Below are 16,615 nucleotides of genomic sequence, written 5' to 3' on the forward strand. Positions count from 1 at the left end.
TCACACAAGGTCCTGCTTTGCTTACATTTTCCTTCCCATCTTCCGAGAGCATCCCCCAACCACCTTCCCTCAATGCAGGGCTCTCAGACTCTGACCCCTGGAAGTCTGCCAAAGCACTTCATCTTGTTGGTGTGTCTGGCTACTTCCCACGAAGTTTTGTTCCTTGCATTTTAATGGCTTCTCAGTTTGCACCCCTGAAAAAAGCTCCCAGACAAGAACTTAGGTCTTGGTGAGTAGTTTTAAGTTAAATAGAATCAGCAAAGGAGTAAGGAAGAAGTTTCAGGAAGCCAGACAAGCCATGAGGATAAGCTAACAAATGGATGCCCTTGGGGAAAACAACAGCATCCTGCTGGGTTCTCTCTGTGCAGCCACATCAGAATCATCTACCCAGTGACACCCTACTTGGTGGAAGTCTGTCCCTTGGGCACTGTGGTGGTTCAGAAGAGAATGGCCCCGACAGGATCATATATTTGAATGTTTGGTCCCTAGTTGGTGGAACAGCTTGGGAAGGATTAAGGGGCATGGCTTTGTGGAGGAGGTGTGTCACTTGGGATGGGCTTTGAAGTTTCAAAAGCCTATGCCATTCCCAGTTAGTGCCCCCAACCCTGCCTCATGCTTGTGGGTCAGATACAAACTCTCAGCTACTGTTTCAGCACCAAAGTAACTAATGCAGACATTCTCCCAGCACTTGAGGTGCTCCCACATTCAGCAGAACCAGCTGCCAAGGCTGGGAGCAATTTTTCAGACAGGGAGGAAGACACATGCCCAAAGCGGCCCACAAGGCTATGGAGGACTTGAGGTAGGCTTGAGCATAAGGGGCAGGGTCTTTGCTGCAGTTCTGCCTTTGTGAGAAATTCCTGAGTCTTGGCTGTCCTGGAATTCGCTAAGAGAACCAGGTTGGCCTTAAACATATAGAGATCACTCTGCCTCTGATTCTAGAGTATTGGGATGAAAGGTATGCACTGTTATGCCTGACAGAGCCTGGCCTTCAAACCAGGGTTGTCTAAGGAGATACAGGATACCCAATTAAACAGGGATCTGCAGAGAAATAGATCAGTTTTAGTACAAGTGTGTTCCAAACATGACATTGGACATATTTAAAGTTAAAGAAAAAAAATGCATGTTGTTTGAAATCTATTTTTAATTGGGCCTCTTCTGCTTACTCTCTGGTGACCTTCCTTCAAGGTCCTGCTTGATCTGGCCTCAGACTATTCCCTTCTCTCCATGACACACTGCATTTCACTGGATGGAGACATACCATCTCCTCCTCATCTGCTGTGGTTGTCACTCTCTCCCTCATCTCCACAAGCAGCTGTTGTGGAGCTGATCTTGTGTCCTGGGTTTAGCTGTTAAAGCACATGTCCGAAGTACCTAGTTCCCAGCCTCTCCTGGCACAGTAATCAATAGGTGGCCATTAGTGGGTAGATGAGAGGAGCCTCTGGTCCCACCAGCAAATACAAGCACTCTGAGGAGACAGAACTCTCTCTCTCTTGGACCTGGACCTAACCCCCAGGCATAGGTCACATTTGGTGATCGCTGAGTGACAATGGAGTGAATACTTTCAATAAGGGCTGGGTTTTGTCAAGAACATGCTAGAATTCCCAACTTGAACGCTGATTTTCAGCATTCACAGAGTGGCCTAACAGTCTCTTGACTGGTGCTAGATTTTGCCCTATCTTGCCACACATATCACCCCCCCCCCTTGCATGACAAACACACATGAGTGGGGGTTCAGCCTCTCCATTGGCCTCAATTCAATGCAGCTGGCTCAATGGGCACTGTTTACTTCCCTTACCTCATCCTCTCTCCTTGCCCTGCCCACTTTTATTATTTACTCTATTGAGACCACTGCTATGTAGCTCAGGCTAGGCTTAAATTTACAACAATCCTCATGCCTCAGCCTCCTAAGTGCTGGGATCTTTCTTGCACTCTGGCATGCATGTAATAACCATGAGTATACAGCACTTTACATTGTAAAGCACTTTCCCATTTATTATTTTATTTCTGCCTCCCTACAAGGTGGGTAAATCGGCACCATTTTCTGAGACAAACAAGACAAGCTGAGTGGTTAAAGGGTCAGCTCTGTGAGTCACTGTTAAACAGATCTTAGTGTCAATTTCTAACTTCCTATTTAAAACTGTTTTCAAATGTCTTACATGGGCAATGTAAGTAGGAGCGTTTTCTCAAATAAAACCCGCATTCCTGTATGTTCAGGTCACTGCAGGACTCATGACTTGCCCAGATGCCCAACTTCAAACTGCTCTCCCAAAGCACTCATTAGCTGTGTGGGACTCCAGGCCCCAGTATTGCACTCCGGGACTGGAATTAAAAGGGAAGAGGGGGCATTTACAAGGAAGGGTTTGGGGATAAATACATTAGGAAAAGCCTATTACTTACTCCTCAGGGTGACAGTGAGTGAGTGGGTAGTCCAGGCAAGCTAGCTCTGCCTATGGTGTGATGGGTCAGCAATGATGCCATGAGGTGGCGCTGGCAGGAGGTGGGGCTCATTGTGCGGTCCCACACTGCCTAGCATGTGCATTTGTGAAATCTTTTGCTTGATTGGTCATAGCTAGGATGTAGCCAGGTACGGGTTCCCTTAGAGGGTAAAGCTAAGGGCTGGGGCATACCTCCTGCGACCTGATGCTCCCCTATGAAGGTGAAAACAAGCGCCCTTGGGCTACCCTCTAGGACAAGCCAGACAATTGATGCTCAGCACTGTGAACAAGCTATTCTGCATGCTGCTCCTTCTGGCTGTTTAGATCAATGTCGCCAAAGTCCAACCAAGGTGACAGGGTGGTGATCTGGGCTGAAGTTAGCTACAGCCCTGTATAGATGAGGGCACCTCTAACCTCCAAATTCCACAGAGGCCCAAAATATTCCTGGAGCCAAACCGAGGGAACCACTCCAAAGGGGCCCGAGCCGAGATTCACATGAACCCTGGAGAAATTGGTGCGGAGGGAGAGCCATTTGGGAGTGCATCCACACCATGGCCCCCTCGATGTCCCCACCCACTACTCTCTTCCTCGGTCCCTGGCAGCCGAACACAGCTCCACCCCCCAGAGCGCAGTCCACACCGTCCTTTTTCAGCAAAACAACACGACTCACCACCCCCCTCCCCAGCACCCGCACCGGCCGGATCCGGGGCTACGCCCAGTCCGCCACCAGAGTATGTGCACCCGGGAGCGCGCTCCGCGTCCCCGCTTCCCAGCAGACACTCCTGCCCCTGCCCTTGCCCCGGACAGTTCCGGAGCTCCACGCGAGTGCCGAGCAAGATCCAAACACTGGCTCTGAGGCGCAGCTTGGGCCCTGCCCCTCCCCCTCCCCAAGGGACAGAAGGGACAGGATGGCGCGCGGGGGGTTGTCCCGTGTTAACCGCCTCGGCGCTGCGGGAGTCTGAAGCTCCAGGAACGGGACTCACCGGAATGTGCACACGCAGTGACCGTCTCTTCAGGCTGGGGTTCTTTTTGCCGCCGCTCCCGCCAGGACTGGAAACCTCTTTCTTCTTCTTGGTGTCCATGGCTGCGCTTCCCATAACTTTTGGCAGAAGTTAATTCCGGTGCCTCGTCCCCGGGGTTCGGTCCCCTCTCTGTCTCCTAGGGCTGCTGCCGTTACACGGGAGCCGCGCGCTCTTTAAGACTGTCCTTCCACCCCGAAAACACCTCGTGGGGACTTCCGCGGGGAGGGCGGGTGGCGCAGGTAACACGCGGGGCGGCACCCGAGGGGCTGGCGGTCCGCGGGATGCCGGGTCGGAGCGACCTCTTCTTCCTACCAAGTCATCGAGTGCAGAGTGAGAACCGCGCTGCTTTTGATTACGCGTGGCAGAAATCTCGTGCTGGGTGACAAAGTTTTCCTCCTCTTGCAAAGCGAAGCAACATTTTCCACCTCTCGGCTCCTCCCACAGATTCCCAGAGGTAATTGGCCAGGCAGGTGCAATTAACAACAGCAATTTGGAAAACAGCCTTCCCGTGCCTGTGCCTCGGTGGAATCGGTGGCCAGAGTGGAAAGCTTAGTATAGAAATGCATAACCCTGGGCCGCACAATAAAGCAGTAGGGAGCCTGGGACCCGGAGGGCCTCCTCTCTAGGCGAGAGGGAGGGCAGAGGGGGAAGAGGAGGTGCAAAGGCGATGGCTCCTCGCAATTGGGCTGGCGCGTGGCCGCAGGGATAAACTGTGGCGGCGGCTGGCAGGGTTCTGCGGGCCGAAGGGCGCGCCCCAGCCCCTAGAGGAGAATTGGGCAGGGAGCCCGTCCCGGGCGGCCTCTGAGCCGCGTCCCCCCTCAAGACTCGGGGGACTATAGGGGCCGGACCTGGCACGGACTCAGACTCCGGGAGCGCTGGGCGGTGGAGGCGGTGCGCGTTGAACAGGAAGTGAGCGGTGTGCGGCGCCACTGTCCCACTCCACGCTGCCCACGCCGCCCACGCCGTCCCCGGGTGGGCTTGCACTTGTCTGTCTCAGACAAGCCGGCTCCGACTTGCCTGGAGCTGATTTCTGATCCATCTGGTTTTGCAGTGTCTCTGTTTAGGTCCGATCCCCGGAAACACACACCCACACCCCAACCACGCTGCAATTGAAACCACGGGCGTTATGTGGCTCGGGAGATTCGCACTTGCTTCACGCAACGCCGCCGCCCTGAGGCGTGGGGACCCGCATCCCGATCCAGAGAGGCCTGTGGCAGGGTGAGTGCGCGGGTTTTTCTCCACGACTGGGTTCTTTTCACATTCATCAAGGGTTGCGCAGCTGACCCCCGGCAAAAGCGCGCGACCCTGTAAACGCTGAGGTCCTGAGAACACGGGAGGAAATGGGTGCGTCGGAGCCTGAAAACCAGAGTGAACACGCCACGTGCTTCGGAGCCTTCAGAGCCACTGGCTGCAGATCCGGCACTTCGGGCTGCTCAGGGCTCGGGTGTTCCTCACAGGCAGGACGACCATGGCTTCTGGGGTGAGTGAGGGGGGCGCTTCCGCTCCTGCTCAGAGTTTGAAGACCGGATGACCCCAAAGATCACTCCAGCTCTCTGAAGCTGACATCAGTCTATCTGCTCCCAGCAATCAGTAATGCACAGATGCTACACAGAGAATGAACGTGATAGGGGTCGCTTTGACAAGACACCATGGGGCAGTGGAAGGAGGGTGTCCCTGGTTTGTGTACATCCCTCATGCTTTCAAGCCAAGAATGAAGCACACCCCCTCCCCAGTGCCCCCCAACGAGTATCCCTAAGCAGTGTCTGGGGTACAGGTTTCTTGCCAGGCTCCTTGCTAAAGGACTTCCAGAGACTCCAAAAGATCATTCTACTGAATGTTCAAATTGTTCCTTAGAAGCCAGAAGTGAGGGGTTTCAGGCGTGGGGAGGTGCAGTGTAAATGTCCAGGGGAGCCACCCTCGGCCACTTTAAAAAAAAAAAAAAAAAAACCACTCCAGTACTGTCAAGTAAATTTCTCTGTAGCTTGAAATGTTCATCTTTGTCATGATTTGCCAGGATGCATAAATGGCACCAAATGATGAGTAAGAAATGGCTTTGAAAGTGGTCATCAAAAGAGATGAAGCTGACAGAAGGAAAGACTGGGGAAGGGGGTGGCACAATACTCCTTATCATGTCCTTATCATGTCACCTACCTTTGTGCAGCCGTCCACTCGGGGTGTGTGTGTGTGTGTGTGTGTGTGTGTGTGTGTGTGTGTGTGTGTTAGTTTGTGAATGCCAGAGGTTGGTATGAGGATGTCCTCTTCAGTCCTCTCTCGACCTTACTTCTAAAGACAGGATCTCTCACAGAACTGCGTCCAAATTTCAGCTAACTAGGCTGGCCGGGCCTCCTCTGGAACCCATCTCTGTTCCTGCCGCACAGTGCCAGGGTTACTGAAGCCTACAACCACCAAGATAGGCTTCCTGTTTTTATGAGCAGCATTTAGCAATTGTTATAATGTATACTTTTGTCAATGAGTTATGTAATCTTTCATCAATAATGATTCTCTTTATTTTTTTGGAGTGCAGACTTTGGAGCCTTGGAATCCTTAATCTAAATATTGGGACCTGAGATGGCTCAGTATATAAAAGTACTTGCAAGCAGGCCTGACAACCTGAGTTCAGTTCTCAAAACCCATGTGAAAAGCTGTGTGCAGTGCTGTGCATCTGTAATCCCAGCACTCCTATGAGCCAGTACACAATGCAGCAGCAGTAACAAGAGAGACCCTGCTTCAAACACAAAACAAAAACCAAGGTGGAAGGAGAGAACTGATTACTTAAAGTTGTCCTCTGACCTCCACATGAGGTCCATGGCACATGCCCACCTGTACACACATTTTAAAAAACTTAAGTCTTTAAAAAATATTTTATGGGGGTTGGGGATTTAGCTCAGTGGTAGAGCGCTTGCCTACCAAGTGCAAGGCCCTGGGCTCGGTCCTCAGCTCTGAATTAAAAAAATAAAAAATAAAAAAAAGAAAGAAAGAAAGAAAGAAAAGAAAAAAATATTTTATGGGCTAGAGAGATGGTTCAGTGATTAAAAGCACTTACTGCTCTTACAGAAGAGCTGGGTTCAGTTCTCAACACCTACATTATGGCTTACAATCACCTGTAACCCAAGTCCCAGAGGACCCAATGCTCTCTTCTGACCTCTGAGAGATCCAGCACAAACAAGGTACACATATGTTTGCTCAGGCATACACAACATATATATATAATCTTTTAAAATACATTTTATTAGTCAAGCATGGTGATATACACCTCTAATCCCAGCATTCAGGAATCTGAGGCTGGGATGGGGCTGTGTGTGTGTGTGTGTGTGTGTGTGTGTGTGTGTGTGTGTGTGAAGTTGGAGACCAACTTGGGCTACATTGTTGAGAATATGTCTGCAGAAAGAAAAAAATAATATATGGTGTTTCTTATATTTTATGGGTTTGCAGAGAGAATATGTTAGTGTTTCTGAAATCTGTATGTTTCCTTCTGAAAACATATTGATGACATCTTCTCCAGTCAGAGGAGTCTGAAAACGGACAGAACAGGAAAACTATTTTGCTTGGAGACATTTTCTGAACCCTCCCCACTTCCATCTGTGCCCCCCCATATACGTAAGTGTGAGAATGTACCTGTAGTTTGGTTTTGATTCTTTGAGACAGGGTCTTACTCTGTAACCCAGGCTGGCCTGGTAGCTCTAACCATCCCTGTTTCTCAGCCTTCCCAGAACTGGGTTATAGGCATGATCCACTAAGCCGAGCCTTACACCCTTACTGCTTATAGCCTGTAGGAGCACTGTTCATACAGTGTCCTACCTACATTGCTGAATGCCCTACATAGGACAATTTTTTTTTCAAAAATTATTGCAATAGAAATATGTGTTTCAAAATATTTAAAACAAAACAAACAAACAAAAACAGGGCCACATTTAATCCAGGATGACCTTGAACTTCAGACTCCTCCTGCCTCCACCTCCTGAGTTTGGGCATTATGGGATTGTGCCACTACACCAAGCTTATGCAGAGCTCTATGAATTCTGGGTAAGCATTCAACCAACTAAGCTGTCTCCCCAGCCCCCCAAATCTCAAAAAATCTTAAAGACAGGGTACCTGGTTTTACCTTTTACCTCAGACTCCAAGGTTATTCAACACTGCTATCCATCCATTCTTTGTGTAGCTTTCTGATTTTTAGGACAATATTGCATTAAACAGCATTTGTCTTATAGCTGGAAAATTTGAACGCCATAGGTTTTTTCCTAGCACAGTGACGAAGAGCAGACTGGGAGAAGGTAAGAGAGCTCCAGAGCTGCCCTGAGGCCTGTGGAGAAGCACCAGGTCGCTCCTTGTGTCCACTGGTGAGCTGTGGGCAGGGACAGGGTGGTTTCTCCATCTGTAAGTGGACCATGTGGGTCTTCAGACATGTAAGGCTTTTGGAACCAGGGCTTCTATACTGTCTTGATTGTATTTTGTATGATTTGTGTTACTGTTATTGCTCTAATAATTTTACAGAGAATTTTACAAAAGTAGCATTGCCACTATGAATTTAAAACAGAAGAACTCCTCTGCTCATCAGTTCATGATATATGTCTGAGCACTTCCAATGGGTGTTACAAACCTCTTCTATACCACACACTGTGTTGCTGCTGTACCACCAAAGCCCACATCTGGACTCCCCATTTCTGAATGCTGTTGCCTGCCTGGGCTCCAGTTCAACATGCTAACCCTCAGTAGTGCTCCTCTTCCTCAGCCAGGGTGAAAGCTGTATTCCGGGCCACCGGCTCCATCCTAGTTGAGAAGCAAGATGCCAAGAGTACAAGAATATTAACATGAAGGTGGTGTGGTGGCACATGCCTGACCTTCAGCTACCGGGGAAACTGGATTAAGCTCACTAGTTCAAGACCAGCCTAGGAAACCATGAGGAGAGGTAGGCAGGGAGGGGAAGAAAGGAGAGGCCAGGTGACCAGAGGAGAGAAGAGAGATTTTCATTCCTTCTCCATCCAGAGCTTATGAAAAGAACATTAATAGTTTAATTTCAATTAATCTAGCTTTTCCCCATTCTGCATTTTTTTCATATTGCCTACTAATATCCTCTTTAAATGAAGGTGACTTTGAACATCATGGGTCACCTTTGTGGATCACTGAGAACTTAGAAGCCCTCATGTATTAGAAGTCCACACCTACCTTGTGCACTGGGAGAGTATAAATTAGGCCTCTTGGGGATCTATAGATGAATGTGTTTGTGAAGTCCCATACTTACACCACTGGATACCATGTTAGAAAGAGGACAGCAATGACCTGCTTTGTGTGTGTGTGTGTGTGTGTGTGTGTGTGTGTGTGTGTGTGTGTCTCGCTTCTAGGACAACAACTTCCATTCTCAGGAACACCATCCACATCCTTTTGAGACAGTCTCTCATTGGCTGGGAGCTCACCAATTAAGCTAGATTGTTTGGCCAGCAAGCCCAAAGTATCCTCTTCTCTGCCTCTCCAGTACCAGGACTATAAGCCTGTGCCAGCATACCTGGATTTGGGGAGATCAAACTAAGGTTCCTATGCTTCCATCTACGCTATTGTCCAGACCCTGGAATCGGCTTTTTGATAACCTCTGACATGCCCAGCACTGTTGTGGGTGATTCATGTTACTGATCTAACGTCTATCAAAGTCCTCCAAGAGAGCTATCATACATACTTTGCAAACCCGGGTCGCTGAAGCCTGGCTCCTGGCTTGTGTTTTGTGTTCATTTAACTCTGTCTTTCAATTGTCACTGCTGTGTCCTTTGGGACAACAGAAGAAAAAAAAAGGGCGGCCTCTTCTATTTTAAAAGCTTTACACCAGACTTACAAAACTCTAGGAAATGTCTCTAGGGTGACCTTGAGCCAACTGCATAACATCTCAGCTGCTCTGACCCCCTGGCCTGTGGCACAGTTGGTAAGACCAATCACCTGTGTATTTAGAACATGGTGACTTGATTCTGTACAAAAGGCAGTCCTTGGAAAATGAACTAACATTGGGGCTTCTGTAAATGCTGCAGCAACTCACTGCATGCCTACTAAGGGGTCATTATCTAATCATAACAACCAAGACAGAACCACATTCCCATACTTCTTTCCTTTAAGCTTGGGAACTGATGGCGCAATCTCATGATGGCTTCTGTTCTCAGGATCAAAGGGAGTTATTGATATTGATCCTCCAGGAACATGAAAGGAGGGCCCAGCAGGAGTGGAAACTGCCTTAGAATGGCCCCTCTTGAATGCCCCTCAGGACCTGCTTTCATTTTACAGGAAACCTGTACCAGCTACCTCCACTGTGCACACCAGGCTTCCCTTTATCCATAAAGCTAGTTAGCCACAGGCGGCTTCCAGCAGTGAAATCCAGGACACTTGGGTTAAACCATAAAGGTGAACTCTAGGGCAATGCCATGTCTTCTCTTCAAAGAACAGCCAGGATGCTGACAGCTCAGTGTCTAAGTCCACACTCAGCAGTTCTCCAGTGACAGAATCAGCACACGGGGCTTGTGTGGCCAAAAATGTGTCTGTCTGCTAGATGGAAGCAGAGATAATCCCAGCAATTATACCCCAATGAAGGGCATTTGTCACGTTAACACTGTTAGCTGGGAACATGGACCCAGTTCTGCCAGCAGCTGCCTTTAGCAATGCTGCTCAGGATGTGAGATGATTTATTTTTTAAAATCTCTTATTTATTTAGGGTGGGGTGCATGCCACCCCCTAGTGTGGAGATCAGAGGATAACTATATAATCAGTTCCCTCCTTCCACCTTTATATGTGTTCTCGAGACTAGACTCGGGTTGCTGGCCTGTGTGACGGCTGCCTTTACCCACTGAGCCATCCATCTTGCTGGGCCCTGTTCCAGTGATCTAGCCTCACCTTCCATTGGGCAGAAAGGCTTGGACTCTGGTAGTAAAGTGTGTGTTCATTCTCCATTTAGTTGTGAGTTTTGAGCATGCAATAAGTAAAGATATGCACCCTGAGAAGTTGTGATTCTCACTGTTCCCTGAATATGTTTCATGGCTGATTCCTGACCTCTCATTCACCTGCCTAGTGGTACATAGTGAAACAATACATATTAATCACAATAATTTCCTTGGCAAATAAAGTTACCTTGGGAATTAACCTAACCCTGAAGTTTCTATACTGGTATACAAATCTGACCCGTCTTACATAAGATGTCAACAGCACTGGCTTACTACACTGGGTGACTTGTAGCTGGCATCCAGACATGGGCTCTAGAATACCAGTGAGATCTTTTCAATGAGACGTGGGGGAAAGAAATGAGTTCACATGCTGTCCATGCCCTTGGTGTGGATGGCATGAGGTGAATGCAGTGACAGTACACACAGGCTTAGAACCCTTGACCTCCAAGCCTCACAGGAAAGAACAAGCACCATCCAGGCCCTCAGAGGAAGGTGTCCCTCCCAGAAGAGCTGGACCAAACTCTGAGTCCAACCCATGCTCAACCTTGCCAGAGTCCATGCCTGCCCTTGGCCCTTAGTACTTTATATCATAATTAGTCAATATCCATTTGCCAGACAGACAGATCCCATGGGGACACTCAGCCCAAGGACTTGGCGTACAGGGCATCTCAAGGACATGATGGGCTTTGACAACTCTCTGTATGCCATGTGGGTCAAAAGGTATTTTATGAAATGCTCCTAAATAGAACTCTGGAGAATCTCATGAGGTCTTGGGAGAGACTGTGGAGGAGAGGAACTTTCCAAACAGGGCTTTCCAGTGTAGGCTTGGATGAGGTTCTTTTAAGTACCAGCTACATTCATGAGGCTATAGACCTTTCTACCAAAGGCCTTGTTTTCTAGCCCCACTTGTCATAGCCTTTTTCCTTCTGGGTTAAAAATAATAATAAAGCATAATGACAAAGCTCTGGTCTGGCCCGTTTGTATGCAAAGACACTTTCTTCTCACTGTGGGACTTGTTCACCCATGACTCAAAGGCTTCCGAGAATTTAGATGCATGGGTAAAGATGCTGCAGGGAAGGGTTGGCTATAAAGATCACTGCCAACACTCAGCACATGCAAGGGGATGCTGACCTCATTGTGGGCAGCCCTGAGCCCAGTAAGCTTCATGGTGACTTGTGTAGTTGGCAAATTACATAACTGAATATGATGCAGGGGGTCATAAAAAATCTGGCAATAGTAAAAGGTTTCTGAAATTGCAGTGAACAAAACTGAAGTCAAAAATCAAATGCAGAATGATTTCGAGGTGTTTCTGGTGGCACTTGCCTATGTCACACAGCACTACCCACTGTAGCCCTGGTTCTGATTTCCCATCATGCGCACTAAGCGAGCCATCCCACTATGCAGTGCCAGCTAAGCTGTCCGCAGCCCAGATCCAAGACTATGGAATCTATGCATGGCAGTGTCTTTACTTTGCATACAAAGTTCTCTGTACTTCTAGAAACTGGTTTAATTGCAGAAAACAAGGACTGTGTGTTTTCCTACTGCTGTTCTTCAGTATGCATCGCATTCGTGTATGTTTGGACTGTACTGTGTTAGAGTGTTTGATCTTTACAACTGCTGTGTGAGCTGCAGGCTTGAGGTTTACAAAAATTGGCTAAATGAGTTTTGGCTTAAGATGAGGACCGAATTTCCAGCAATTTCTGAAATGGCTCTAAACATACTCCTGGTATTTTACACTAAATATTTATGTACATAAAGCAATGTTCTCAGCATTGATTATAAAATCAACAGGTCAATCAGCTCTGGAAAGAGTGAAGATGCCCTACATCCTGCAGGGCCCGATACTCAGCCAGGATTTAACTCTTTATATAAAAACAAGCAAGCACACCCATCCCACTAGTGTGAAGATTCACTTTCATTTTTGGTAAGTGACAAATACCAAAGAACTGTTTCAAAATAAATTTCTTTGTGGTTTATTATCAGTGAATGTTGGATCTGTAAACCTGTCTTATATACCTATGTAAGTAAAATTTCTTGGGCAAAAAGGAATTGTGAAAAGGTTTAAGAAGCCCCAAGTTAAGGGAGTAGTTGCCTCCCAGACTCCTAGGACCCTCGTCCTTGGAACTTTTAAATGGTCACTTTCTATTTCCAGTGAACTGTGTCATGACCACTCCTAAGAGACTTGATGTGTGTGGAGATGCCCATGGAGTCCACCCACCTGATGGACTTCCTTGTGCCATCTGCCTCTGTTCCTAGAGCTGTTTCCTGTCACTCAGCTCTATACTGAGTTTTGGCCACTGTGAGACTGGAGACGGGTCAGCAGACAGCCATGTGGGAAGCGGGCAGGACAGATGGGCTTCATTTCTAGGATGCAGGAGTTGGAAGTTTGGTGAAAGGGGGTATGGAGGAAATGAAGTCAGGCAATTTGGCACGTGGGACCGTGAGGACACTGGCTGCTTCCTGAGTGGGATGAAATAATATTGTGTAAGGCCACCCTGGAGAGCAGAACAGTGTGTGAGCAGGAGCCTGGCTGCAGAGAACTTACAGGCCATGGAAAAGAGAGGGCGCTGTGGTAGATGCCTACTTCCAGAAGCTTTGTTCAATAAGACAGCAGGACAGTCGGGTAGTGGGTAGAGAAAAGGGATAAGGAAAGGGTTTTTGTTTTCAAGGTAGAGGACTCTGGCAGCATAATGCTGAAGCCATGATTCCAGTGAGGGAAGGGTAACAATGGTATGGGAAAGAACATGAGCAGACTGAGCTGTAGCAAGCATGGCAGGTCCCATATGGAAGCCATTCTGTCCACCACAGGCAGTTGGGGAACCAGGCTCTTTCCTGGGCACCTCTCTTCCTCCAGAGGAAGAAGCCGTGCCATCTGTTGCCACAAGGAAGGTGCTGCAGAGAGAGGCTGCAAGAAAGGCATGGAGGGGTAGAACACGAAGCGCTCGCTCACAGGCAGCCCGCCGTGGAAGACGCATAGCGTGTGCCCTCTGTCCACTTCCTGCATGATATTTGTAAAATATCCTGGCGAAGATGGAGGTGCCTCCATGCTGGAATATGGAGTAACAAGAATGACATGCAGGACAGAAGCTTAGCTCTGGCATGTTACAGCTTTCTGTGGACACCAGCTTTGTCCCCATTTTTGGAGACTGTTGGCTTGCACAGTCCCCCCAGTGCAGCACCTTCACCAGCACAGGCCTCTTCCAGCATGATACCTCCCTGCTGTGTGAAAATCACATTTCATGCTTCCTGTGTGCATTTTCTTTGGTGTGAATGAGGCCAAATATCTTTTGTCCTAGACTTGTATTTCCTTTGCCAGTAGCTTCCTGTGAGTGTTTAATCTCCTCCTGGGTGGCTGGCCTTTCTCTTGTCTACCTGTAGAAGCTCTTTATGTTACAGAGTCTTGGGCTGCTGAGCTACATCAGCAGGTAGAGATCCTCGTCACAGCCAACCCCCGGGATCCACATGGTGGAAAGCAGAGAACCCAATGTCATCCTTTGATCTTACATGCATGTCATACATGGTCCCCCTCCCTCCAAAAATGTTTTTTAACTTGAGGATGTAGCACTCCCTCAGTGTCAGGGACTGCCTAAGTTATTGTTTGCCTTGTCAGACACACTATTTTCTGTGCAGAATTTTTCCTTCTTATAGGATTCATTTTATGGATTTACTTTTATGGGTATGGAAGTTTTCTACCAGATTTACAAGCATTCTTCCTATTTCAAAATTATTTCTAAAACTTTCCCTCTAATTACTTTTGAAGTTTTTATGGTTTCCTTTATTTTATTTTTTATATTTTTTGTTTTTGTTTTTGAATGAATTCTCACTTTGTTTTTGAATGAATTCTCACTGTATGGTCCTGGCTGTCCTATGTAAATCAGGCTAGCCTTGAACCTGCCACTACCTCTCAAGTGCTGGGATTAAAGGTATGTGCCACTAAGCCCAGCTTGATTTCATTTTGTTAATTTATTTTAGATTGAGGGAGTGGGGGGAGAATGTCTCATGTATACATATGCCCACAGAAGCCAGAAGAGGGCATCAGGCCCCCTGAAACTGGGGTTATAGATGATTATAAGCTGACTGATGTGGGTGTTGGGAATCAAAGCCAGGTCCTCTGGAAAATCAGTAAGAGCTCCTAACTGCTGAGCCATCTCTCCAGCCCTGATTTGTACCTCCCTCCCTCCCTTCTTACCTTCCAGTATACACCATTTTACATTCAAATCTTGATCCCTCTGGTATTTATTTTGGAGCTATGAAGCAGTGGGGAAAGAGAATGCCTCATTTATTAAGAATTTAAATCATCAGTGGTATTTTGAAGATTTTTTTGTCTCATACTACTTTGTCTAAGCATTTTTTAAAATCTTCTGATTTTTTGATTGTATATTATAGTTCTCAATCTTGGATTTTTGTTGCTTTTGTGTGTGTGTGTCTATATGTACATGTATTTCTTGTGCTTTTTTAAAAATTCTGTTGTTTTGGTTTTGGTTTTGGTTTTTTACCTGTTTATTTTATTTTATTTGTTTGTTTGTTTGTTTTGTTTTGTTTTTTGAGACAGGGTTTCTCTGTAGCTTTGGAGCCTGTCCTGGACTAGCTCTGTAGACCAGGCTGGCCTCGAACTCACAGAGATCCACCTGCCTCTGCCTCCCGAGTGCTGGGATTACAGGCATGCGCCACCACCGCCCAGCACCTGTTTATTTTCTTAAGAGAGAGAGAAAGAAGGTGTGGGGTTGGATGGATGGGGAGGTAGCCATGATCAGAATGTACTGTATGAAAAAAAATATTTTCAATTAAAAAAAAAAAAAAAGGAGTTAATCCAGCCTGCCAATCACCTGGCCAGATCATCCCTCAAGAAAGATGATTCACTAAAACCCTGCAAAGGAGATGGGAGGAATAATTATCTCCTTAATGCGATTATGTCCTTTCCTTCCTGGGAGCCCTCCCCAGTGCAGCTGCTTAAACAGCTTTCATTTTGTAACAATGCAGTCTGCCAGCTTTTCTGAGTTACCCAAAAGCATTTTTTCCCTTTCCTTACTATCTTTTTCCTTCATGCCATGGCCAATAATGCTAAGCATGCTTTCTTTCTTTGGCAGTGTGGGCTTTTTCACCCTGTCTCTAGAGTTTCCCCACCTCTTCTGGCATGCAGCTATTTGCAGACCTCCATTGCCAAAGACATGGCTTCTCTCCTCCTCTTTTCCATCTCCTTCATCAGGCAGCTGCTGAGATGAACAGCCTGTCATATCCTCATGTTTGTTACTTAACCTCAAACAAACTACTTTTAAACATTTAAAAAATAAAAAATTTAAAAAGTGAGTCATGCCTGCCAGTAGTGGCCCAGTCCCTAGTCCTGAGTGACTGGCATTCACCTGCCAGCTGGTCCATCCTGTGTTCTCTGAGCCTTGGGGTCTGAAGGGAAGGCAGACCGTTGGACATCCAAGGTCTTCACCATCAGAAAGTCATTGACTCTACAAAAGATGTGCTTTCCCTTTCTCTCTACATCCTTGTAGAGCTGAGATAGATGGTGAAAGTGTGTGTGGTTGGAGAGAGGAATCACTGCTCCTTCCTGAATCTGGAAAATAACTCCTCATTGAGCATACTGGGCAACTAATTGACAGAAACCTGTCTCAAACTGGAGAATGGCAAAGGCTCATCCCCCTGGTGGCAAATCAATAGCACTCTCAGAGGAACTTGGAATGAGTGCACACATCAGACATACAAATAGGAAAACACTAATGAGGTTATTCTTGTCATAAAGTGAGGGACAAACACATGGTACTTATTCTGTTTTAGAGTGTTCACAAATGACCTCTCCCTCTCCCTCTCTCCCTTTCTCTCCAGGTTCAGGAGGCTGAGTGAGTTATACAGAGGATCTGTCTAGCATCTCAATGTCACCAACTCCTTAAAAGAACATTTGGCCCTGGTGGTTCTGACCCTGCTGTGAGAGGCCAGCTCCCACTCTTTAAAGGGTTCCCTATGAAGAGGAGAGAGGGATAAGAAAATATTAGATAGAAAGAGAGCGAAGAGGAGAAAGACAGAAACACAGGACAGCTTTGGGAGGACCTGCATCAAAACCCTATGGCCCTCTCTGCCTCTTCAAAAGGGCTTTTTATAACAATGCCAAGGGGCGAGGCAAAAGACCTCCCCCTAGCTAGATCAAAGCACACCACACAGCCAAGTTTAGACCCTTCCAAACACCTGGTGACCACACCCATGGTCAAATCATCTCCTTATGCAGCCCTGCTAGGTAAGCAAG

General features: G+C 47.3%; 1 long non-coding RNA gene across 2 annotated transcripts; it reads left to right on the top strand.

Annotated features, from left to right (window-relative positions):
- Positions 1-3,234: 3,234 nt before the first annotated feature.
- LOC118579279 lies at positions 3,235-16,323 on the top strand. Of its 2 annotated transcripts, XR_004944458.1 has the most exons (4): positions 3,235-3,911; positions 4,509-4,675; positions 12,160-12,292; positions 16,201-16,323. It is a non-coding gene; the product is annotated as an uncharacterized LOC118579279 (long non-coding RNA). The 2 variants fall into 2 exon arrangements; XR_004944457.1 differs by lacking the exon at positions 3,235-3,911 and having other exon boundaries at positions 4,174-4,675.
- Positions 16,324-16,615: the final 292 nt, after the last annotated feature.

The sequence above is a fragment of the Onychomys torridus genome, chromosome 3, assembly GCF_903995425.1.
Source record: "Onychomys torridus chromosome 3, mOncTor1.1, whole genome shotgun sequence".
NCBI classification, from domain to species: domain Eukaryota; kingdom Metazoa; phylum Chordata; class Mammalia; order Rodentia; family Cricetidae; genus Onychomys; species Onychomys torridus.